This window comes from Mirounga angustirostris, unplaced genomic scaffold (genome assembly GCF_029215605.1).
Source record: "Mirounga angustirostris isolate CCGP_5_RB_7025 unplaced genomic scaffold, mMirAng1.0.hap1 SCAF_8, whole genome shotgun sequence".
In the NCBI taxonomy this organism is placed as follows: Eukaryota; Metazoa; Chordata; class Mammalia; order Carnivora; family Phocidae; genus Mirounga; species Mirounga angustirostris.
Window position 1 is genome coordinate 106,491,345 of NW_026991716.1, and position 26,446 is coordinate 106,517,790.

Consider the following 26,446-nt stretch of genomic DNA (forward strand, 5'->3'; position numbering starts at 1 on the left):
AAAGATAATATCCTGGGTCACAGATTATTTCTACCAGGTATTTGCAAATATACATCAGAAGATGTACCTGGGGTGCCTGGGTGGCTCATGGTTAAACATCCGACTTTTGATTTTGTCTCAGGTCATGATCTCAGGGTTGTGAGATCGATCCCCATGTAAGCTCCGTGCTGTAAGTGGAGCCTGCTTAAGACTCCCTCTCTCTCTCTCCCTCTGCCTCTCCCTGTCACCTACAGAAGAAGAAGAAGAAGAAGAAGAAGAAGAAGAAGAAGAAGAAGAAGAAGAAGAAGAAGAAGAAGAAGAAGAAGAAGAAGAAATACTTAAAAATACCCAGGCAGCAAAGACAGAAGATAATATGAACCCACAATAAATAGACTCCCAAAAACCTCAGATATTAGGGATATCAGATACTGACTTTAAGATATTTATGCTTATAAGGAGAGAAGAGACAAGAGTGAGAATTTTGAAGGAGAATAAAAACTTCCAAAAAATGGAAATCCTAGAACTGAAAAATGCAACAACTGAAATTGAGAACTCATTTGATAGGTTTTATAGAGGATTAATCACAGCCAAAAGTAAGTTAAAAGAATACATCCTACAACCCAGAGAACGGGATGGAAAATAAAATTATAGGGTACAAGACAAAGGTGGTTGAAAGAATGTTATTAGGTGTACAGATAGAGTCCTCAAAAGGCAGGTCATATTTTAAGAGATAATGATTGATAACTTTCCAAATTAAAAGAATGTCATCAAGTCACAGTTTCAAGAAGCATGAAGAACATCATGAAGAATTAATACAAAGAAATAGCCCCCAGACACATCAGTGAAACCACTGAAAACCAAAGATAAAAGAAAAAAAGTCCAAATACAGCAGGAGAAAACAAAAGAGGTTACCTTAAAAGAAGCACCTGCTGAGACTTACAGCTGACTTTTATATGGAAAATTTAAACCAGAAGACAATAACATCTTTACAATGTTTAAAGAAAATAAGACAAGTGTGAATTCTATTCCCATCTACAAATACCTTTCAAAAATGGAGGTAAAATAAGGACATTTTTAGAAGTATAAATTATAGAGACTTAATCATAAGTCTACCTGTGATTAAAAAAAATCTAGAAGTCACTGTTTAATCTACAGAATGAAAAAAACTTCAGAAAAAATTAAGGAGCAAGAAAAAAAAAGTAAGGATATGAGAATATTAGAATGGATACTTATCATATAAGATATTAACAAAGATGCTTTTTAGACTTTAAAATAGAGGAAGGATGGGAACGCCTGGGTGGCTCAATTGTTTGAGCATCTACCTTGGGCTCAGGTGGTGATCCCAGGACCCTGGGATCGAGAGCCACATCGTACTCCTTGCTCGGCAGGGAGCCTGCTTCTCTCTTTGCCTGCTGTTCCTCCTGCTTGTGCAGGATACATGAATGTCAGCTTTAACACAAAATCTTCCAGAGAATAGATGGAGAATTATCACTCGACAGCATGTATTTTTTTAATATTCATGACAATCTTGATATCAAATCAAACATGAACATCACAAGAAAAAAATTACAAGCTACCCAATTTCTTCATAAATATAGATGTAAAATTCCTAAAGAAAAAATAGCAAACCATCCCAGTGATATACAAAAGGATGAAACATCCTGACCTATTTAGGTTGATCCAGGAATATAAATTTGGTTTAACATTAGCAAATCATTTAATATAATTCATCACATTAACAAAATAAGGGACAAACCCTATGACCATCTCTATGTAGAAAAATTATTTGATACAATAGTATATTCTCTCCTTTTTTTAAATATAGTTAACACAGAATGGTACATTAGTTTCAGGTGTACAACTTAATGATTTGACAAGTTTATACATTATGCTGTGTTCACCACAAGTGTAGCTACCATGTGTCCCATCACATTCCTATTACAATATCATTGACTGTATTCCTTATGCTGTGTCTTTTATCTCGTGATTTATTTATTCCATAACTGGAAGCCTGTATCTCCCTCCATGCCTTTTGCCCAAACTCCTACCTTTCTCCCCTCTGGCAACCATCAGTTTGTTCTCTGTATTTATAGGTCTGATTCTGCTTTTTGTTTGTGTATTCATTTGTGTGTGTGTGTGTGTGTGTCTGCATGTGTTTAGATTCCACTTATAGATGGAATCATATCATATTTGTCTTTCTCAATTTGACTTATTTCATTTAGCCTAATACTTTCTTTCTTTGATGTATGTGTGGGTATTAATAATATTAAGGATCTTCCTTAATCTGACAAATGACCATTATCCAAAACCTAGAGCAAACAGCTCATCTAATCATGAAATGCTGGAAGTTTCTCTTGTGAAACTGGGAATGAAACACAGACATTTTCACTCAACATAGTACTGGAGGTGGTTGTCTTATTGCATTAAGGAGATAATAAAATGTTGAAAGATTTGAAAGGGAGAAATACAACCATCATAAATCACAGTTTTTAATCATACTAACCACACAATCACAGTTGAGATGATTGTGCACATAGAAAATACAAAATAATCTCCAAATAAACTATTAGAGTTAACAAGTTAGTTTAATAGGTAAAAACTGCTAAAACCACTTTTACTTTTGGTAAAACCAGCATTAATACTAATTTTAGTCTCAAGGATATATCCAATATAAATACAAGCACATGTACCATTAAGTCAAAGAGATTTGTTCAAGAATAATCCTACTAGTATTGTGAGGGACAGCAAAAATCTGAAAACAAACCCAATACTCATGACCAGTAGAAATGATAAATTCTAGTATATTTATACAATTGGTCACTATTCAGGAAGGAAATTTAACAAACTACAACTCTGTGCAACAATACGGATAAATCTCACAAGCCTAATGTTGAATAAATAGAGCCAGACATAAAAGAATACATAATGTATGGGCATCATTCCATTTGTATAAATTTTAAAGGCAGGCACATGGAAATTACAATATTTGAGAATACATGCTTAGATGGACAAAGATCAAATAAATCAAGGAAGCAATTGCCACAAATATTAGGAAAGGAGTCAACCTTTTGGAAGAAAAATAAGATCATTATTGGGGGTGGTGTATGAGATGCTGGTGATGTTTTATTTTTTGATCTGAGTGGTGGTGGCATGAGCATTTATTTGCTTTGTGTTAAATCACCAACATATATATCTTTTTAAATATGTTTTCTATATATACTATACATTTCACAATTGTAATGATTAAAACAAAAAAAGAAGAAATTTTCAAATTTGATCAGGGGCATCAAGAAAGCTAGTAATGCAATAATTTATAGACAGGACCAGGATTAAGATAAAATGAATGAGGCACTCAAGTTGGATACAAAATTTAAGGGAGTGCCAAAGAACTTACTAATCAAAAGTAAATAACATTGTAACAGAATATTTTAAAGAATTAATATTAATGCAAAAATTTATGATGAACAACATATTAAAATGATAACAAATAACAAATATGAAGATATTATCAATATGGACCAGGCACTATTTTTTTTAAAGATTTTCTTTATTTATTTGAAAGAGAGGGTGGAAGAGAGAGAGAGAGAGCATGAGCAGGAGGGAGGGGTAGAGGGAGAAGGAGAAGCAGACGCCCACTGAGCAGGGAGTCCCATGCAGGACTTGATCCCAGGACTCTGGGATTGTGACCTGAGTCAAAGGCAGACACTTAACCGAATGAGCCACCCAGGCACCCAGACCAGGCACTATTTTAAGTGCTTTTATGGGTATTCACTGTTTTGATCTGTATAGGAGCCTATGAGGTAGGTGCTATAATTATCCCTTATTTTACTAATAAGGAACCTTTGAAACAGAGCAAAGTGGTTATTTTCCCAACATCATCCAACTGGTCCATGGCAATGCCCAAGTTCAAACCCAGTTCAAACTCTGGAAGCCAGGCTCTTCAGGACAGAACAATAGTGGTAAATGTGGTCAGGTTGGGGCAACTAGTGATGTCCCTTGATATTACTCTGATTCATTCCATTGAACATATGCCCTCCACATCATATGTTTGTAAGTGACTACTGTGCTTGGAGGGAGGATAAAATTTAAGGAAGACTATTAGGGAAATCAATATATTTTGGGATCCTATAAAATCTTCGTGAAGGCTCTCTTTTTGTGATTAACTGTGATCCCCATGGTATGAGATATGCCAAGCAGCCAAGAAAAACCTCCCAGAATTCTCCCAGGCAAAAGATTCTGTCTCACTTCCATAATTCACACTACTCTAGAGCTCCTGTGAGGATCAGGTCCAGTAAACTTAATATTTGATAAATATATCGAAAAAATACAGATTTATATTGATTAATTCAAAAATTATACCACAGTACAATGCTGCATGTTAAAAACAGCTTAGAAAACCACGTAAATTTTGATGTTATTTTCTGTAAGCATGAGGGCCTGGGTAGGGATTATATGGCCTCAGGTTTTATTTACCTTCTGAAATACTAACTCATTAACCAAACATCATCAATTAGACTGTGTCTTCTATTAGAGTAAGCTCCGTGTGAGTCATAAAAAAAAAAAAAGTCAGAGAACAAGTTTGGTAAAAGTATACAAAGCAGCTGAAATTTCAAAGGTTGCTCAAAAATTAATGACTCTTAGTTCCCCCAAGGTGCAACAGTATGCTTGGAAAATAGAGAAAGAAACAGAAAAAAAATTAGGGAACAAAATAATTCCAATGAATATTAATGACAGATGGGTACTTTTTAGGCAGAGCTTTGTAGGTAGGAAGGAAATAGAATTTGTGAGAGGGTAAATTTCAATAAACAGTTATTTATAGATATGGGGAAATGAGTTCCACTGAATTTCAACCCCCCTTAAAAGGTGACAATGTCCATTTTTTTCAAACAAGTCAAACTTTTTGAGAAATAAGACTTACTATAGGCTGCCGATATATCTCACTAGAACATGAAAAATTCCATTAAACAACCACTTTTAAAAATCTTTCCTAAATAGCCAGTTTGATGGTTTCACAGAGCCATTACTCTGAGTCTATTTCCTGAATCTTAAAAAATGCCTTTAAGTATTTAGCCATCCTACTTTCTGTTTTTACGACACTATGACAGAAAGTATCACTGAAGACAAACAATAATTCCTCTGCAGGAACACTCTGCCATGACAAGGATGAGAGTAGAGTTGAAAGTGCACTGAGAAGCAGAGCTGGAACTCTCAGCACTGATCTAGGAAGGTGCTGAGAGAGTTAAGGTAAGGTCCAAGTATCAGGGCCCCTGGGTGGCACAGTTGGTTAAGCATCTGACTCTTGGTTTCAGTTCAGGTCATGATCTCGGGGTTGTGAGATCGAGCCCCGCATCCGGCTCTGCACTCAGCATGGAATCTGCTTGAGTTTCTCTCGCCCTCTCCCTCTGCCCCTCCCCACTGTGCTCTCTCTCTCTCTCTCTAAAATAAATAAATAAATCTTTAAAAAAAGACTGTAAGTATCAATCATGGTGGGAAAAAATTAGAATTGTTTTAAAGAGCCATGGTGGAAAAGTCACCTTTTTCAATTCTCAGATTAAATTAGCAACCTGTGAAGCACATTTCTCTGAGGCTCATTTTGAAAATTTTAGAATGAAAATTAATAGACAAAATGTCAGGTCCAAAACTTTAGAACAATCTTTGTGATACTCAGTTGGGTCCCAAAGCCTTTCAATTCATCTCCTCCTCATTATTTTTTTGTAACAAAAGAAGTTATTTTTGACTGTTACTGTTTCCATGCAACCATCTTTGACTGTTAAAGTCAGAGATGAGTCTGTCAGAGCTGTCAATATCTTTCTGTGTTTGGGATTTCAGCCTTTCATCTGAACATATAAATGTAGAGCTTTTGTGCTTTGCAGTTTTGTTTTTTCATGAGCCCAAATGCAAGAGAAACTGAGCTAAGAATGGCAGCTACAACTCATCTGACAAAAAAAAGATAATGCAAAAAGGGCCAATTTTTCAAAGATGGAAAATGTTTGGGGCATTACAGGTTTTGTGACTCTAGCAATATGTTTCTCTTTTCTGAATTGTTACTCATTACTGTCAATCACTATTTTACCCTAGAATTCTAGATCCTGTCATTCGCACTTCCAAATGCAAATGAGAAAAACATATGCCTTTTCAATCCAATTTTCGAATTCACTTTAATTAGTTTAGGTTTTTTCCCCCTGCATTGGGATCTAAACAAATGCAAGCAACCCAACCAGGAGTCCTCACCTAGTTGTGGCTCAAGGAATGGAAGCTCAAATCTTCCAAGAGGAGACATGGTACTTTGTCCTGAATGTCAAGAGATTGCAGTGAGCTGTGGACCACTCTATCAGGGAAATAGGTGATGACCACCTCCATGCAGAACAAGCATCATGGGGAGAAGTTAAAATTCTGCCTGCCACCTCCATAGATTCTCCTTCCTGTCCAGGTACTCTACTAGGTCTGAGGATTCAATAGTAAACAAGTCACAGTCCCAGCTTCAAAGACATTATGGCAGATGAAGGAGCACCAGATGAATACTGGTGAAATAAGAGTGAGGTTCTCTGTGCCATTACTCCTTGTTCACTCCCAGAAGGCAGAAAGTCTATTAATAAATGATATAGCAGAATCAGTTTTTGAGAAGCAATAAAAAATTTGCAAGTTTTGTCTTTTAGCTAATTCATTTTAAAGCCTCTAAAAGACCTAGAGCCATATCTACGCACTGATGACATGGAAGAGGTTAGTTTATGAGAACACGTGAGTCCTCTCACCTCACAGAAACTCGTGAACTAATGATCAGACTAGATCAAACCCCTTAGTGATTTCCCACTGCAACCAGAATAAAATCCAAACTCCTTCCATGTCTAGGAGGTCCTGCATGACATGGCCCTGAATAACTCTCCAAACTGCTCTTTTCCATCCCTTGACTAATTCTGCTGTTACAAAAGCCTCATTTCTGCCTTCAAATATGCCAAACTTATTTTCATGCCAAGATACTAGTATGTTCTTTTGGATTGGAATTCTTTTTCTCCAAATCATTGTATGGATGCCTTCTTTTCACCAATCAGTCATGAAACCACAATTCTCTAAAGTAAAATGACACTCTCTTCTCTTCCCTCCATGGACTCTGGTTAGTCTTACAGATCTTATTTGACTGCTTTTAGAATTTACCTGTATCTGAAATTATGTATATGTTTGTATATTTTAATGACTATCTCTTAATTCTGTGGGCATTCCATTTTCTTCACTTCTCCATTCCGGGAGGCTCAATTATTAGTTTAAAGGCCTCATAGTGGGCCTTTAAAAAAATATCTGCTGATTGATGCAGGATTTTCTGAAATATTGACAGAAGGATGGGTAGGAGAGTTTCTATGGGTATAAGTGTTGGGCAAAAACAAGAAATGTGTGTTAATGTCAATATAACTCTATCTGTGTATACATAATAAAGAAACTAGTCATATATGAGTTATGTAATTCAATATGGTAAGTGCTATAAAGAGAGTTAGTCAGAATTTAAGAGATGAGAAATACATAGAAAGGAATGACATCTTAGCAGAAACCTTAAAGATAAGTAGAATATAGCTAGATGTTGCGAGAATAAAAGATGAAAGGGGAAGGGTGCTCCAAAAATTACATAGTACGTAGCAAGCCCAAAGAGGTTTGAAATCTACCAAGAAAAAAAGGTCAAAGGCATTGAGAAGTGTGAAACAGCAAGTAATAGCATTATATTTGCATGATAGGTAAATGGAAGGCCTGAGACTGAAAGCAGGGAACTGAGTTTAGAGAGCAGTTGAAGAAATCCAGAAGAGAGATGATAGCTTTCTTGAACTGGCTGTATCCACAGGGGTGGATGGAATTGAATGAATCAAGAGATTTACAGGTTTTATAGAATCAATAGGACTTGGTTGATTAGGTGAGAGAGTGAACAAAGGGAGCAATTTTTATCCAATTTTCTTTAGTAGGTATTTAGATGCATGGTGACTCCAGTCATTGAGATAGAGGATCTTAGAGGAGAGGCAGGTTTCTGTGGACAAGGTGATGTTCCTATTGGGCTCAAATTGTCAGAGGAACAGCCCAGTGGAGATGTCCAGGAGACTGTTGGATATACATGTCTGGGAAGGTACATTTGTGTGTTATCAGAATACAGATGATAATTAAAGTCTTGGGAGTAAATGAGGTCATACAGCAATAGAACACAAAGGGAGATTAAAACAAAATGTCAACGGAACCCTGTGAATTAACTGTGTGTTATCAATATGTAGCACATTAAAAAAAAGGGAGGGGAGACAGCTATGACATTTACTTAGAGCAGCCAGAAAGAAAAGAAGAAAACAAGTAAGTGTGACATCACAAAAACCAACTAAGAGCATTTCAGGAAGAGCATTTAACAGTGTCAAGTGCAGGGGGGGGAGTCAAATTAGATTAGATTTCCAAGGTGCCCTGATATTTAAGTAAAATTACTGGTTATTATCACAAGAAAGTTTTAATGGAGTGGGGAGATGAAAGTGGGTTCCAGACTACAGCAATAGGATAGGAAAACGTGGGAGGGGGGAAAATATGGCCATAATGAGGGGAGACAAACCTCTTAAGAAATTTAGCCACTGTTGGCAAGGTGAGTGAAAGATGGGAGCAGAAAGAAAGATGGGAAAACATTATGTTTATGATGGAAAGTAATTGAGAATATTTAAATGCTGATGGAAAAGAGACAGTGAGGAAGGTGGTTTTGAAGATACAGGAAAAGAGATAATTGATGGAGCAAAATGATTGCAGAAGTGGAAGGCTATCTAAGACTGGGATAAATAAATTATAAGAAGAGACACTTCTTTCTCATGAGAGGATTATAAAAGGAAAGAATATGTGTAGACCAAGTAAATTATAGATGTGTTGAATAGAAGAGAGACAAATAACTAGGAGAACATAGGGAGAGTGACAGATGGTATTGATGATGTGAATTTTTCAAGGCATCAGTCTATGTGAGTTTGTGATTTCCTTCAGCAGGCCTCAACTGTCGGGATATAAAAATAAAAAGAAGGTAGTTATATTGGTCAAAATTTGGGGTCTTGTTGTGTATTCAAGTAAAATAGCAAGATACAAGGCAATTACAACCGATTGAAAACTCCGGTGCGATTACCCAACTGGTCTTTCTCTTTCTCATATGATCTAGAATGGACAGGAAATAAAGTAAGGAATAAAGTAAATGTTAAAGTAAAGTAGCAGGGAGTTAACAGGCTGGCAGAATTCCAAGGAACTGAATATTCTGATTTATCTTACTTCTCATTCTCTCTTTTTAATACATTCGAATAAGGTTTCAGCCCCATCACTCCATAGAAATTTCTCCTGTGAAAAGGACTCATGATTTCCAACTTGCTAAGAATCAATGAATAATTCTCAGTCCTCATCTTCCTAGATCCCTCAGAAGCATTTGACACATGTTCATCACTCTCTCTTTCTTGAAATTCCTTTTTTTCCCTTGGGTTCCAGAACACCACACATCTTTGCATGTGCTTCCTCCTTCCCAGAAACTCCTTTAATATATCACTTTCCTGCTCTATCACCACCTTTTGAATGATAATTTTGAAGCAACCAGAGCTGAAATCGTTGAACTTCTTTCTTATTCCCTAGGTGATCTCACCAAAGCTTAAGGCTATCTATTTTCTGATAGCTCTCAGATTTGTATCTTTAGCACCAATTTCTTCTGTTCTCACTCTCCTGACACTTAAAATTTATTTAGATGACCAAAAAGCATCTCAAACTTAAGCTTTGTAAAACAAATTCTCAGTCTTCCACCAACCCCATTCCTCCTTCAGTTTTTCCCATTTAAAAAATGGCACAACAATTACCAAGTTTCTCAAACTAAATACTTAGCAGTCATCTTTGAGTCTTTTTTTTCTCTCACATCCCATATCCAAACCATCGTCATATAATATTGGTCTTTCCAGCAATATGTGTCAAGAATTTTACTTCTTATCACCTTTACCATTAACACCCTAATATGAGTCATTTCCTGTTCTCCCACGTGTTTTCACAAAAATCCCTTAACTCGTGTTCTCTTTCCATTTTTGTCCCCTTAAAGTCAATTTCTACCTAGATGTATGTGATTTTTTAGTAACAGAAATTTGATCATGACTATTTCCTGCTCAGAACTTTCAAAAAGCTTTCCAATGAACTTAGAATAAAACCCAAATTTATTTCCATGGGCTTCAACTTTTGCAATGATTTTAATTACTCTTCCAATCACTTACTCCACTGATACCACACCAAATTGCTGTCTCTTTAATTTGTCCTGACTTCTAAGGTTTTATATTTGCTGTTCCTACTGCCTAGCATGTTCTACTTTCAGTTATTTACATTACTTGTTCATTCACCTAATTCAGGTATGGAGTGGAACTTTAAAGAAATTTTCCCCTTTCACTCAAAGTGGTGGATTGAATAATTGGTCTCAACTCTTCACCTTGCTGTATTAATTTTATACAGTTCCAACTTTGCATGGCCTTATGCTGAGCAGAGTGTATTTTTCTGCCCTTTGATTTTGGGTCTGGCCATGAGGCTTGCTTTTGGCCAAGAGGATAGTTGCAGACTTGTTTAAAAAAAAAAAGTCACAGAATGCGATTGCCCAACTGGTCTTTCTCTTCTATTTCTACCTTTTCCATGAAATGTGTGTGCATGGATAGCTGCTAATTTAAGGAGATTGAAAAACATGGAGAAAAGCTGGATCCAATGGGAAGCATGGAACCATGTCTAGCCAAGCCCAGCATAGACCACTAAACTCCAGCCAGTGGGCAGATACTTGTGTTGCAAGCCACTGAATTTTTGAAGTTACTTTGTTCTGCAGCAGTATTGTGGCAAGAACTAATTGTTACACTCTATTTAAAAGAACCACACAGGGGCGCCTGGGTGGCTCAGTCGTTAAGTGTCTGCCTTCGGCTCAGGTCATGATCCCAGGGTCCTGGGATCAAGCCCCGCATCGGGCTCTCTGCTCAGCGGCAAGCCTGCTTCTCCCTTTCCCACTCCCCCTGCTTGTGTTTCCTCTCTCGCTGTGTCTCTCTCTGTCAAATAAATAAATAAAATCTTAAAAAATAAATAAAATAAAATAAAATAAAATAAAAGAACCACACATATCCTATCTCCTTCTATATGCTATTATTCCACTAGATTTTTTGATATCTCATTTCTACCCAAAATTATAATACATATTTATTTTTTATTTGCTTCCCTCTCTAATATATGTCCTTGGGGAAATAGTGTGCATGTTTTGTTTAGCACTTATTCCCGGTGCCTAGAACCTGGTATAGTACAAAGTAGGCATTTGATTGATATTTGTTACTGAATGAATGATGATATAAAAAAGTTCAGGTACGGAAGGTTATGATGAGGTTGAAAAACTGTTGCTGGAATTGACCAAATGAGTGAGTTGGCATATTACAAGGCTAAAGTCTGCAAGACTAATTTTGAATTTGATATTGAAGAGGTGGAACACTTTCTGGGTTCTAGATCACATGAGAGAGAGGCAGCGTGAGTGAAACTCCTGCTATCTAGAGAGAGGAATCTTCCTCCCTCAACACCTCTGTTATCCACCAAAAAAATCAAACAGTAATACTCTGTAAGTACTCTTTTAGATCCCCTTTTGTAGAGAATCATAACAATTTCTGATCGTGACTAGGCAGAGAATTTTTTTTTCAAAATATTAAAGGCACCACAAATAAACTAACATGATAGATATATGGGGAAATTATTTTTATAGGAGAAGGGAGTGCTTGAAACTGTAAGAGTAGTCCTGAAATTATGTGAATTTGTCTATTAATGTTAACAAGTAACTTGAGCCTGAGAAAAGCTTCCTCTTCTTACCTAAAACCATTTTACAAAGTTTCCACCTCAGAACATCTGTTTGCATAATGGTTTTTCCAGTGTTCTTGAACTAAAATGTCAATTGGCAGGTAACATTTAATATTTTTAAATGCCCTGAAACTTGGGATTTGTTAATTATTTCTCCTTTTTTCTGTGTTGTTGCTATTTCCTTCTATGAACAGTTCATTTTCCTGAAGGCTATCTAACTAATGGTCACGCATTGAGTACATGCTTAGCATTAGAGTGACACAAAGTTTATTAATTCTGACAGTAACTCCTTACCATTTTTATGCTGGTTCTATTGAAAGTCAAATTCTGAACTTATTTGGTTAGAAAGAAGGTGTTCCAACCCTTTTTGAATATGCTCCTGTCTCTCCAAACAAGAGTTGAAGTCCTGGAACAGAGATGCCAATTGGCCAGGCTTTGGTCAGCTGCCCACCATGCAAGAAGAGAACAGGGCATAGAAGGAAGGCAATGAAATAGAAAAAAGCCTCTAAAATGAAGTGGGGGATGCTGCACCTGAGAGAAGGGAGGTGACAGCTGCATGACCCAAATCAATGAACATTCACCCTTCTCACAGAACTCACAGCTATTGTTAAGAAGTCAATGGCCACAACACAGCACTCCTCACAGGGTATCGAGTTTTACTCAGTCTGGCCATCAGAATCTTGATTTTCTCATCAAGGTTGGTTTCAAGTAGTTCAACTCTCAGAAATAACAAGGCATGACGTATTTCCTTACCTTGTAGTTTTCATTAGAATGACAAAGTAATGTCTTGAAAGTAAGTTAGTGACACAAAACTCTGGCTTTATACATTTTACCTTCTTTTTAAACAAAAGAAATTATGGAGCTTTGTCTGTGTATGTATAATATGCATATATAATTCTGTATATTAATATTTTACAAATATGTATATTTATACACATACAATTCTGTATATGAATATTTTACAAAGCTATGCATCTATAAATCAGTATACATATTCTCTAATGGCATTCTGATATAAATGGCTATTCTTCTTCACTGATAACTGGATGATAGTCTTAAGTAGAGTAGATCAGAGTTCTCTACTCTGGTTTAATTTGGGGTCTAGTCTCTTTTCTTTACCTTAGTGGTCATTTTCAGTGTATCGCCAACATTGGGCCCCTTCTGTTTCACAATTGGATATAATTCTCCTCTGAGTCCAGCTGCTAAGCTTAGAGTCTTCCACCCACAATTTATTTTAAATGGTGTGTCTTTATGAATCGAAGTGCATAGAAGGCTTTGCTTCTTTCCAGTCTCCCATGACTTGCTATATGCTTGCTTTATTTCTTACTAGGAAAGAATCTGTGATGCTGCAGCTCTGTTTTTCTTACTAGCCCAAGCAACCTATGGTCAATGATTTAACATGCCTGATAACATAGTATAAATCATTTTAAAATATTCTTTTGGTAGAATATTCACTTCCACTTGAGCTCCGGGTTCAAAAGTAAATGTATCATACTACTTGGGAATACCATTTACTTTCAACAAATAATGCCATCAAATACTTTCCTGATCATAGTCCTCAGCCTTAATATTGGTTAATTAATCCATTCACAATATTAAGTGTCCTATATATTGTCTATTATTATCAAATACTACTTAAATTATTTAAAATATAAAGATATATATAAGGCATTTATCAGATTCTTTCCAATTTTGCTCATGCAACTTTCCTTTTGACAGCTAATAAGCCTGTTGAAACTAACCTACATGACAATGACATTCAGGATACTCACTTTGTAACTACACAGTAAAATTTATTTAATTGAATCATCTTTTCCAAGAAACAAAGAGGAGGGAGTAAGGCATATTTAGACACTAGGAACCGAATATCAATTAAGTTTTCCAAGTGTAAAAGTTTGTTTTCATGTACAGTCTCAATGTTTCATGTATAAAATGTAACTGGCTAGATTAGATGTATTGTGATTTGCCATATGTTTTAACCTATTTTTTAAGTAATCTCATTTTGACAAAAGATTCACTTTAATTGTAGCACATGGTTAATTTTACTTTTTACTTCACAAACATTAGAATGTCTATTCAGTAGGATCTTGAAGCCTACCTCAAAATTGTAGCATTTGAGCATTTGACACTTACTGGTAAGGAAATACACATTTTAAATTATAAAAATATAAAAAATATAAAAATAAGTAGAAGACACCTGGATGGCTCGGATGGTTAAGCGTCTGCTTCGGCTCAGGTCATGATCCCAGGGGGGCCTGCTTCTCCCTCTGCCTTCCACTCTCTCTGCTTGTGCATGCTCTCTCTCTCTCTCTGACAAATAAATAAAATCTTTAAAAATAAAAAAATAAGTAGAAACCCCTGCCAAATTCTGCAAATGTTCAGTGTGTCACAATTTTCAAGAAAATACTAAATATAATAGTGGTCTAAAATAGACATAAATTATTCATAGGAGTAGATGATATAAGACAAAGGATTCTGATATACACATTCCAATTTTCAATAAAACAAATCTTACAAAAAAAACAAACCCACAGTGAAAGCCATCCAAAGAGGTATCTTATGTTGATGGTTTTCCATGTACAATGATATTTATTGCAGCGTTAATACTAGTTTTACCACAGACAAATGTCCCAAACTGGTAGGATTTATAGAACTGAATCTTTAAGAACTTTTAATAATATACGTGGTTTGGAAAAATAATAATCACAATATGAGAAACATTCATAAGTGTATTAGGTGAAAAAAGTATGTTTAAAACTATTTCTATACTGCCAATATTTACTTAAGAGATTACAAATTCATATAGAAACAAAGGCTGATTGAAAATACATTAAACAGGGGCACCTGGGTGGCTCAGTCGTTAAGCATCTGCCTTCGGCTCAGGTCATGATCCCAGGGTCCGGGGATTGAGCCCCGCATCGGACTCCCTGCTTGGTGGGAAGCCTGCTTCTCCCTCTCCCACTCCCCCTGCTTGTGTTCCCTCTCTTGCTGTGTCTCTCTCTGTCAAATAAATAAATAAAATCTTTAAAAAAAGAAAAAAATACATTAAATAATTTAAAATGTTTATCTTTATGTGAAAGGGATATATATGGCTTTCATTTGATTCCTAATATTTCCCTAATTTTCTATGTGAATGTAATTTGCTGATATGAAAAAAAAAAAAACTAGAGGGCATTATAAAGCAAATAAATCCTTTTAATTTTAATTCCTAAATGTTATACCTGTATAATAAGGTTTACACAGAGTGCAATAAAAATATATTAGAATTACTTTCAAAATAAACTTAGTCTAAACACATTCTATTTTGATATCAGATTGAATTTCTCTTATGACACAAAACCATCCATTACATTCAAAAATAATATCCACCCCCCTCCCAAAAAAACCTGGGCGAGAATACCATTCATTAGCTGCTTTATACATATTAAAATGCCCTAAAAACAAAACCTATGCTTGTGACTTGCCTTAATGAGAACTAACCCATGGACAAACCCCCAAGTTATCTTTAGGCATATTATGTAATTTTTTTTTTTTTTTTTTTGCGAAAGCAATTTAAAACAAAATGTTGAATTGCTTGAGATTGATGGCAAGAGGTAATTGTTTTATAAGTCTTTTTATGGTTTTTTAAAATAAACATTTCCTCTTCAAAATATAATTGTTTCAATCGGGGATCATTTAGATGCAAGCAACAAGAACCCCACACATTTTGAAAGAGCAGGATTTATCCTAAGGATTCTAAGCCACTTTCTTGAGAGTCTAGAGCACAAAGCTGATGCCAGTTTAGAGGAACAATGGGGTGCTGATGGTGCTAAATCTGCATCCCATTTGCTTCCCAAAAGCCTTTGGTAGTGGGTTCTCTTCACCTCCTGATTTTTAATCTGTCAGCAGACTGATAGTATCTGTTTTTCTTTTTTTTTTTTTAAGATTTTATTTATTTGAGAGAGAGAATGAGATAGAGACAGAGAGAGCATGAGATGGGGGAGCGTCAGAGGGAGAAGCAGACTCCCTGCCGAGCAGGGAGCCCGATGCGGGACTCGATCCAGGGACTCCAGGATCATGACCTGAGCCGAAGGCAGTCACTTAACCAACTGAGCCACTCAGGCGCCCGATAGTATCTGTTTTTCTAAGTATGATAACCCCAAAGGGCCCAACATGTTCTTCGATTTTAAATTCTCATGTACATTGAGTCCCATTCCCAAATTCTTGGGCTGAGAAACTGATTTGCACAGCGTTTCACCCAGGGACACACTCCTTTGCAAAGGTAGTTCTCCAACAAAACAGATGGAGCTCACAGGTAAGCATGCAGAACATTCTATGACATACTATGAAATGATGACCAGTGGGAAAAAGCAGATACAAGGAATGTATAATGTGTGTGTTTATATTTATAGTATATATATATATATATATATATACAATTTCTTATTGACAAAAACAAGACCTACTCTTATTTAACGCTTACATGTTTTATTTGGAAACAAAGCACCAAAAATTAATATATACCACAAAGTTTTATAATTGAAGAAAATAAAATTTGTTTTCCTAAATTCTCTTTTTTTTAAAGATTTTATTTATTTATTTGAGAGAGAGAGACAGACATAGCAACAGAGAGAGCCAGAGAGAGCGGGGAGGAGAGGAAGCAGCAGACTCCCTGCTGAGCAGGGAGCCCAACATGGGGCTCCATCCCAGAACCCTGAGCCGAAGGCAGATGCTTAACCGACTGAGCCACCCAGTGCCCCTGTATTCTCCTAAGTTTTCACTCTAAAATTGTACTTGCAAAGATTTTACAGTTAAGAAATAAGGGGATTTAAAGTATGGCTCTGGAGTTACAATGCCAGTTTTTGAATCCTGACTCTACCATTAATTAACTATATACACTTTTAATAAATCACTCAAGCTCTCTGCCACTCAGTTTTCTCAGCTGTTAAATGAGGGTTATGACAGTCATAGGATTGTCCTGAGGATTAGACAAGTTACTATATGAAATAGGAGGACACTGGCATCTGGCACATAGTAATTTACAACACTTTAATTATTAAAATTTTGCTATATCCTTTGCTTTCAGATGACTGAGGCCCCAACTTTCTTTAGACAAGGACTACTAAAATATCCATTGCTTGTGGCTATAAAGTGGGTTTCATGGTAGTTGTTTAATAAAATAAATTCTACAATAATCTCCTCTCTCAATATAGATGTTAACTGTAATGCAAGTCTATTTGTAGAAATCTGGGCACAAATATAACTCAACTATTAATCGAATGCTTCACTGATTCATAATTTCTGACTATAAAATACATATGAAGTTTAGATAATTGGGGAAACAAATTAATATATAATTAAGTAGCCAAGCAAATCACTGATAAATCTCATACCTCAGTGAGAACTACTGCTACATTTTCCATTTAGTCTTTTACCTATACATTTTGTAATTTAGTTGAGATCATTTGTACATAAATTTTGTCTCTTGTTTTTTCATTTGATGTAAAAGAATGATTTAATAAAATAATGAGTGATATAATCACTTTATAATCCTATTTTTCATGGGCTTGTAAATAATCCAATTTATGAAGTGCTTACTATCTAGGTTTTTTAGTCTGTCATGGCCACTACAAAGTCATGAAAACACTGAAAATATTTATACACTTTAAGGAGCTATTTATTCAACGCCTAATCCGTACACTTCATGCTACATGACTTAGCTTGTTCACATTTTCAGATTCCCCAGGGACCGCTCTACACAATATCCTTGTATTTTCTACCTGCTTCCTGACCTTCCGGGCCATTGTCATACATATTTTATAATCAGAACACGGATTATCCTCATCAATGGACTCTTGCACAATGTTAATTTTATATATGCTTAATGATCCTATGACATTTCTGTGTGATATGATTTCACTCATATGTGGAATCTACAAAACAAAACATGAATAAACAAGCAAACAAAAAGAATCAGACCTATAAATATAGGCAACAAGCCGAGGGTTGTCAGAGGGGTGGGGGTGGGGGAGGGGGATGGGCAAAATGAGTGAGTGGGAGTAAGAGATCTAGGCTTCCAGTCATGGAATGAGTCAGTCACAGGAGTAAAAGGCACAGCATAGGGGATACAGTCGATGATCCTGCAGAGTGTTGTATGATGACAGATGGCAGCTGCACAGCACCACGTATAAAGAAGTAGAAATACTAAGTTGTATAGCTGAAACTAATCTGTCAACTAGACTGCAATACAAAAAGAAAATTAACAAGTAGAAATCTTCATATTAAAGATTTTACTGACATGCCTGTGTGTATGTCCTATTAGGTTTGCACTGTTGCTCTAACAGATTACTACAAACTTGGTGGGTTAAAACAACAACAAAAATGTATTATCTTACATTTCTGGGGGCAGAAACCCGAAATCAGTTCTATGGGGCTAACGTCAAGACGTCAGTAAGGCTGGTTCATTCTGGAAGGTCTGAGAGGAGAATCTGTTTTCTTGCCTTTTTCAGCTTCTAGTGGCTGTCTGTATTCCTTGATTTATGAGTGGCCCTTCCTCCATCTTCAAAGCACATCATTCTAATCACTGTTTCTATCCTCACCTGTCCTTTTGAACGCGGACTCCTTTCTCATGCCTGTTACTGAGATTTTGTGACTTAGATTGGTCCACCTGCATAATCCAACAGAATCCCTCTGATGGGGTTTTGGGATATAGGTGAGGTTCAGTGGGGTGGAGTCTGGAGCCGACAACTAAGAAAGAATTCTTGAGACATCTTTGGTGCAAAATGGTGGTTATTAAAGCACGGGGACAAAACCTGTGGTCAGAAAGAGCTGCTGCCCCGGGGTGGTGAAGGGTGGCTGATTATATACTATGGGGTTGGGGAAGGTAAGGAAATGGGAGGTTTCAAAAGGACTTTTGTATGTTAAAGAAGACTCACAGCATACCAGAGGCCTTGCCATTGTCAAGTTAAGGTTGTTTTTCCTTCTAGGAAGGCATTAACAGTAAGACAGTTGGGAGCTTCCTGGAGAGACTTTACACTTTGCCTACTTCAAGTGCCTGTCAATGGGCTGCAGGTTATAAGGACATTTAATTGTATCTACATTCCCTTCTGGCAGCTAGGCCATTGATAGAAATGCTTTGTCCTTGTAATTGCTAAGACTTTTGTAAACTGAGGGAGACTCCTGTCCTGCAAGACTGTGATCTCTATCAGTTAACCATTTGTTTTTCCTTTAGGCCAGCCAGGAGTGCCTGAGGAATGTCACACATACCACATGGGGTGGGGGCTGTAGGCTGCCAGCTTCGGCTTTGTCCTCAGCCAGCCTTCTGCTCCAGCATCACCTCCATTTCAAGATCCTTAATTTAATCACGTCTGCAAAGTCCCTTTTGCCATAAAGGCACCTTTCACAGGTACTAGGGATTAGGTTGTGGATGTATTTGGGGTCCTTATTTAACCTGCCATGTATAGTTAGTGACTTAGGCTCATTGCTAAACCCTACAGTACATTTGTGTTCCTTTCCTGATATTATTGTTGATTCCTCTTTTGCTAATATCCATATCTTTACCTCAGTTATTCTTTTTGTTCTAACAAATGGAAATTTTAATTCATATACCACACCCAACAATCAATCAATCGATGTAACATATCATACCTCTTTTCCTGTTTCGGAACACATAAAGTTATTTCCAAAGTTCTAATATTCAAATAATGCTGTGATGAATATCTTTGAGCAAAAAAGCATCTGCATTTTAAATTACTCTTTTAGGAAAGATTCTCAGACATAGAATTATTGGGTCAAAAGGTATAAATATTTTATTACTCTTAAGAATTATTGCCAAATAACTTTCTAAATGTGTTGTTCCAAATGATATTCCCACAAGTAGAGTTTGAGAGGGTCTATCTCGTGATATACTTGCTGTCTCTGAGTTTTTGCAATTAAAAAACAAAAATCATAGCTAACTTGTTTGAAAAACTGAGATGTTGTTTTAATTTATATTTTCTTGAAGAGTAATTATAGTGATTATTCCTTTCATTTTTAACTGTTTTTTTCCTGAGTTATCTATTTTTGTTTTTCTAATTGTTGTTGATTTCTTAATATTTTTTCTCATTTGGAACAAAATCATTTGTGAATTCCAGGGAAAATATTTTGTTCATGCATAATTATTTTTGTTATAAACCAATTAATTCAATTTACTAGTACTGTATTTAAAAGTTTCTGTCTGTGGATGCAATAAATATTCTGGTGTGCTACTGAATTTTTGTGTTTCTTTTCTCAGTTCAGTAATCCATATCGACCAATTCTTCTTCAATATATTAAAACATGGTCTGAGCAAAAGCAGGTATTTATAACCAAACTTCTTAGGCCACTTGAGGTTAGGTTTCATAAAAGCTGAATGGAATTTTATTCTAGTGCTTTTAATTCAGTTTCACAATTTTTCTCTAATACTTTTTCTTTAAAGGCAGTAGACTGCTTTCAGAAATTTGATCAGTAAAAATATGACCTAATTATATATTTATCATACCAAATTTGATCAATGACAGGTATATTAGTTACCTGAGCTGTAGTAACAAATTACCACAAACTGGGTGGTCTAAAACAACAGAAACTTATTCTCTTATCCTTCTAGAGGACAAAAGCCTGAAATCAGTTTCACTAGCCTGAAACAAGTGTTGGCAGGGCAGGGCTGTGTCCAGAGGCTCTCTGGGAGAATCTGCTTCCTGCCTCTTCCAGCTTCTGGTAGAAGCCCATACTCCTTAGCCTATGGTTGCATTACTGCGTTCTCCACCTCCAGCTGCATATCACCTTCTCTGTGTGTGTATCAACTTTCTCTGCCTCACTTTTTTGATACATGTGACGACATTTAAGGCCTACCCAGATAATCCGTGATAATCTCATCTCAAAATTCTTCATTTAACCACCTCTGCAGAAGCATCTGTTAACATATAAGATCCAGGGACTGGGATCTGGGATCTGTGGGGGTCATCTTTCAGCCCACTACAATAGTTATCCCAAAAGGCCTTTCTTTTTTTTTTTTTTTTTTTAAAGATTTATTTATTTATTTGAGAGAGTGAGAATGAGAGAGAGAGAGAGTACATCAGAGGGGGGAGGTTTAGAGGGAGAAACAGGCTCCTCGCCGAGCAGGGAGCCCGATGCAGGACTCGATCCAGGGACTCCAGGATCATGACCTGAGCCAAAGGCAGTCGCTTAACCAACTGAGCCACCCAGGCGCCCCCAAAAGGCCTTTCAATAGATGCAAATCTCCAATTACCTTTTGTGTCAAGGAAGAAAAATCTGGCAAAAATTCTCTAAGGATCACATGTTTTGGAAAGTAGGTCTGGTATAAATCCCATGGGTGCCACACAGAAAAAGGGAGGAAGAGACAGAACAATAGAGCTCTCTATGGAGACAGGTTTGGGTTTTTTTGTTTTTTTTTAATCTTGAACTATTAGCAGCTAATAAAATGTACTGCTCTCGGGGCGCCTGGGTGGCTCAGTTGTTGAGCGTCTGCCTTCGGCTCGGGTCATGGTCCCAGGGTCCTGGGATCGAGCCCCGCGTCGGGCTCCCTGCTCGGCGGGAGGCCTGCTTCTCCCTCTCCCACTCCCCCTGCTTGTGTTCCCTCTCTCGCTGTATCTCTCTCTGTCAAATAAATAAAAATCTTTAAAAAAAAATAAAAATAAAATAAAAAAATGTACTGCTCTCCAGTGTTAATCAAAGAAGGACTGGAGGAAAAAATGTTAGTACTTAAAAATATATTTCCTATGGATATGAGAAATGTTTGTTTCCGAAAAGGGAATATTCCAATGTGAAATAACCCCCACAACAGCCAATTCTGGGAATTGTAATCTTCTGATCATACATTTAAACAAATACTAGGAAAATCCAGTATTACTGTAGTTTATGTTTTAAGCATTCATTTTACAATAACAAATAAATCTATCTCAAAAATGCTTTTCTATACTTGAAAATAAGAGCAAATTATTTTTGTCTAAGGATTCAATTACTTTATATCATAAAATATAAAAACTTCTTAAACTAGCTTAATCTATGTTTCTACAATATCATGCTTTCCTAGGGCACCTGGGTGGCTCAGTCAATTAAGCATCCACCTTCTGTGCAGGTCATGATCCCAGGGTCAGGCTCCCTGCTCAGTGGGGAGCCTGCTTCTCCCTCTCCCTCTCCCTTTCTCTCTCTCAAATAATTAAAAAAACTCATGATTTCTTATTTCGTTATTTTTAAAAAGCTTATTAAGTAATGTTTATTTATTTTTGCTTATGTATGGAATACTCTCCGTATCTTTATTTAACATGTCATTCTGTTGTATTTTTTATTACAAGAAATTCAAGTACCTCTGTCTCAAAGTTCTATCTTTTGGGTATCTCTGCAGCCCATAGTAGTTACGAAAGAGGCTGTTGAGATTTGTCAGGACCATTCTCAGACACTTCAGTTGTTTTCTTCTATAAAACTATGTCTAAAAAAAAAATGACATTTTTTTTTTTAAGATTTTATTTATTTATTTGAGAGAGAGAGAATGAGAGACAGAGAGCATGAGAGGGAGGAGAGTCAGAGGGAGAAGCAGACTCCCTGCCGAGCAGGGAGCCCGATGCGGGACTCGATCCAGGGACTCCAGGATCACGACCTGAGCCGAAGGCAGTCGCTTAACCAACTGAGCCACCCAGGCGCCCCAAAAATGACATTTTTTTAACACATAATAGCTTGTGTGTGAGATAAGAAGACCATGACATACTGACAGGCAGGACGATCTGAAAAAGTAGGTATTCCTATCCCATCTTTTCCTTCTTCTTCCAGATATATTGGCAGTGTCTCTAGAAGTGTGTTGAAAAAATTGATGGAACATATGTGATGTAATATGTGGGCAAGGGAAAAATGTTTTCAGAATAGTATCACACTTAAAATGTTCTTGAGCATGCCTTAGATGTGGGTCTTTATTTCTGCCAAATTCTCCAATGTCTGCGCATATTTTTAATCTCATAAAAGAACAAACCAATCATAGGTCTCTTTCTTGATACAGTTCTGGCAATTAATATTCATATTCACCTTAGAGACATTTCCCCCACCAGAGGCAGCCATTTGCTGACATTTTGATTCAGAGATTTGCAATTGCAGACAATTGGTATCTAAATGAGTTGTGACAGCTAGAAGGAAAACTACTGTTTTAAGATTTTCTTTCATATGTCAAATCATTTCATTACTTAATTTTCAATGACACATTTAATGGTATTTTTCATCATGATAAAAGTAGCATAATCCAGAAACTGGTCTTTTGAACATGCAATGTATTTTGACATAAATCAAAAATCCTATTAAACTTTTAAATCACACCACATTGTGGGTCTCTAGTTCATTGTTTCTTTATTATTGGATATCTACAATACATGAGGTTTATTCAAAATATTTGAAAACTCTCTGGCCTTTCTATGATGGTTATTTATTTTGTAAAGAGATTGAGAAAAGTTTATCCACTAGAATTTCCTGGAAATGGGTGGAGAATGTGGACATTTGAAAAATCTTTCTGTTTGCAAGTTTCTCGAGGGGTAACCAACTGCAGTTCACAAGCTTGATACAAATCCTAGTATTATGTAAAATAAGGAGGGTTCCATATCAGGAGTGGGGCTTTTAGATGATTATGGGACTATCTAAACCATGAAAGGAGACCTGCCAGGAAACTCAGAGTTATCTAGAAGAAAGAAATCAGCACACTTTGTAAGATGTTCTACCTGCTCCACTTCTTGCAAATATTCAATGAAACCATAAAATTCACAATGTGCTTGAGAAAAAGTTTCTGGCTCTTAGTTAGTCTAGAGGCAGATTAGTCTATTTGAATTCAGGGATGGAGACACCTGGGAAACTAAGGAAGTAAAATAAAAGTGGAGGATTTATGTAAGCCACCACATATCCTTGTGCAAATGGTACCTTGCAAAATGCGCGTGGCCTAGGGGTCAGCAAGGGCCGAATTCAGGGAAAAGCCATATGCCCTGAGTCAAGGCTATGTCAGTGTGTGCAAGGAAGACCTTTTGGACTTTTGGCTTACTCATCTAGAATTTTTGAACTAACAACTAGAATTCGGACCTTAAATCACAACCTAAGTGCTGTATCAAGAGTTCACCTTCCCTTTTATTGCAAGCATAATCCTTGGACTGCTACCTAGTTGTCAGAAAAATTGTTGAAACTACTCTGAAAGTAGAATTACAGCCTTGGCAGGGACTGAATTACTTTACATTAAGTGGTTCAGAGAAATAAGGAAGTTTATTGTATGACTTGCTGGAATCAGTTGGCAAATTTCAAGCTAGAAGTTAGATATTAATCTATTCTTGATGATCACAAACTTCCCTAAGAAATTGGAGTCTTTCTTCAAAAGGAAAAATTAGTACATCATGGCAGACACTGAGCTGATAAAGAGTCTTATCCTGAATGTAAATTGGTATAAACACTATGGAAAATAGTATGAAACTTCCTCAAAAAGTTAAAAATAGAACTACCATATGATCTAGCAATCCCACTTCTGGGTATGTATCCAAAGGAAATGAAAACACTATCTTGCAAAGATATCTGTACCCTATGATTATTGCAGCATTATTCACAAAAGCCAAGACATGGAAACAACTTAGGTGTCCACCAGGGATGAAAGGATAAAGAAAATGTATATCCATACAATGGAATGTCATTCACCCACAAAAAAGAAGGAAATCCTGTCTTTTGCAACAACATGCAATGACTATGAGGGCATTTTGTTAGGTGAATAAGTCATCTAGAAACACAAGTACTGTATGTTCCCACTTACATGTGGAATCTAACACTGCCAAACTCATAGAGAATAGAATGGTGCTTATCAGAGGCTGGGGGCTGGGAGAAATGGGAGATGTTAATCAAAGGGTACAAATTCCCAGCTATGAGAAGAAGTCCCAGAAATCTAATGTACAGCATTGTGATTCTAATTAATGATACTGAATTATATATTTGAAAGTTGTTAAGAGAGATTTTAAATGCTTATGACCACACACCAAAAGAATGGTAATTGTGCGGGGCGCCTGGGTGGCTCAGTCGTTAAGCATCTGCCTTCGGCTCAGGTCATGATCCCAGGGTCCTGGGATCGAGCCCCGCATCGGGTTCCCTGCTCCACGGGAAGCCTGCTTCTCCCTCTCCCACTCCCCCTGCTTGTGTTCCCTCTCTCGCTGTCTCTCTCTCCATGAAATAAATAAATAAATAAAATCTTTAAAAAAAAAAAAGAATGGTAATTGTGCAAGGAGATAGAGGTGTTAACTGGACCTTACTGTGATCATCGTTTTGCGATATATGTATGTATCAAATCATCACATTGTACACCTTAAACTTATATATGTTATATGTCAATAATATCTCAATGAAACTGAGGGAAGGGTAAAAAAAAAAAAAGCACTTAACAAATTCTAAATGATAAGCAAGAAGAAGAAACAAAGAACTCTGGCCCACTTCACTTAAAACAGTGATCCCTTGAGGCTGAATAGCTAACAACTGGCTGCCAGAATCATTTCTCAGAGCTGAAAAACTCATAGAGGCTCTAGCAGGGAATCCAGTGGATGCACTTGAAAATTTAGAATTGGGGGTCATAGTTGTAACAAACTCCTAAACTATTATGGGTGTGGTAGTCCTCAGAAATAGAGAAAAAAACCTAATACTGGTGATCAACAGACAGCTCTGTGGATATACAAAAGGCCAATGAATTGTACACTTTAAATAGTTGAATTGTGTGGTATATGAATTACATCTCAATAAAGTTGTTTTAAAAATGGAGAAACGACAATTATGAGAGAGTGGCAGAATCTGGCAGTAATATGTATAGTTTCAAAGCTTTGAAACATGGATACAAGTGACCCTCAAATGTAGCATTGTTTAAAAATTAAGGCCAATCAGAAAAAAAATAAAAAGGTTGGTTTGGAGAAATACCTACAAAAAAAATTGTTGTTGAAACTCATTCTCGTGAAGTAATAACACTTATATAGCACTTCTTACATGCCAGATGCTGTTCTAAGTGCTTTCTATGTAATAAACAATTTAATCCTTACAGCAATGCTATGAAGTAGGTACCCATCATTATTTCCACTTTAATGAGAAGAGAACTAAGGCACAAAAAGGTTAAGATATTTGCTCAAGAACTTAGAGACAGCATGTAGAATAGCCAAGACTTGAGTTCTAGCAGCCTGGTTCTAGAATCTTCCTTTAAGGGCTATGTGTATTATTTAAAGTAAACTAGGTACTGTATAGACAAAAGTCAAAAATTTAGTAAGTTGACAAAATAGAAATGTATTTCTCACTCAGAAAATTCATTGTGGGTATTCTTGTTTCAAGGCAGCTTTCCTTCAAACAGTTGTTTAGGGACCCATGCCCCTATGTTGTGGCTCTGTAATCTTCAACATGTGAATTTCAAGGTGGCTGTGATCATCTGCATCAAGCCAGAGAATGAAAATAACATGGAGAATGGTAAATGGCAGGTTTTCATGGACTAGTCCTGGACGTGACGTCACTTCCATTCACATTCTTTTAGTTGGAACTCAGTCACATAAGTACATTTAATTGCAATGGAGACTGGAAAGTATGACCTAGTTGTATGCCCATAGGAACAGGTAATGCTCAGGTGCTCAATCTGCAGTCTCTGTCACTATGTTAAATTTTCATTTGAGAC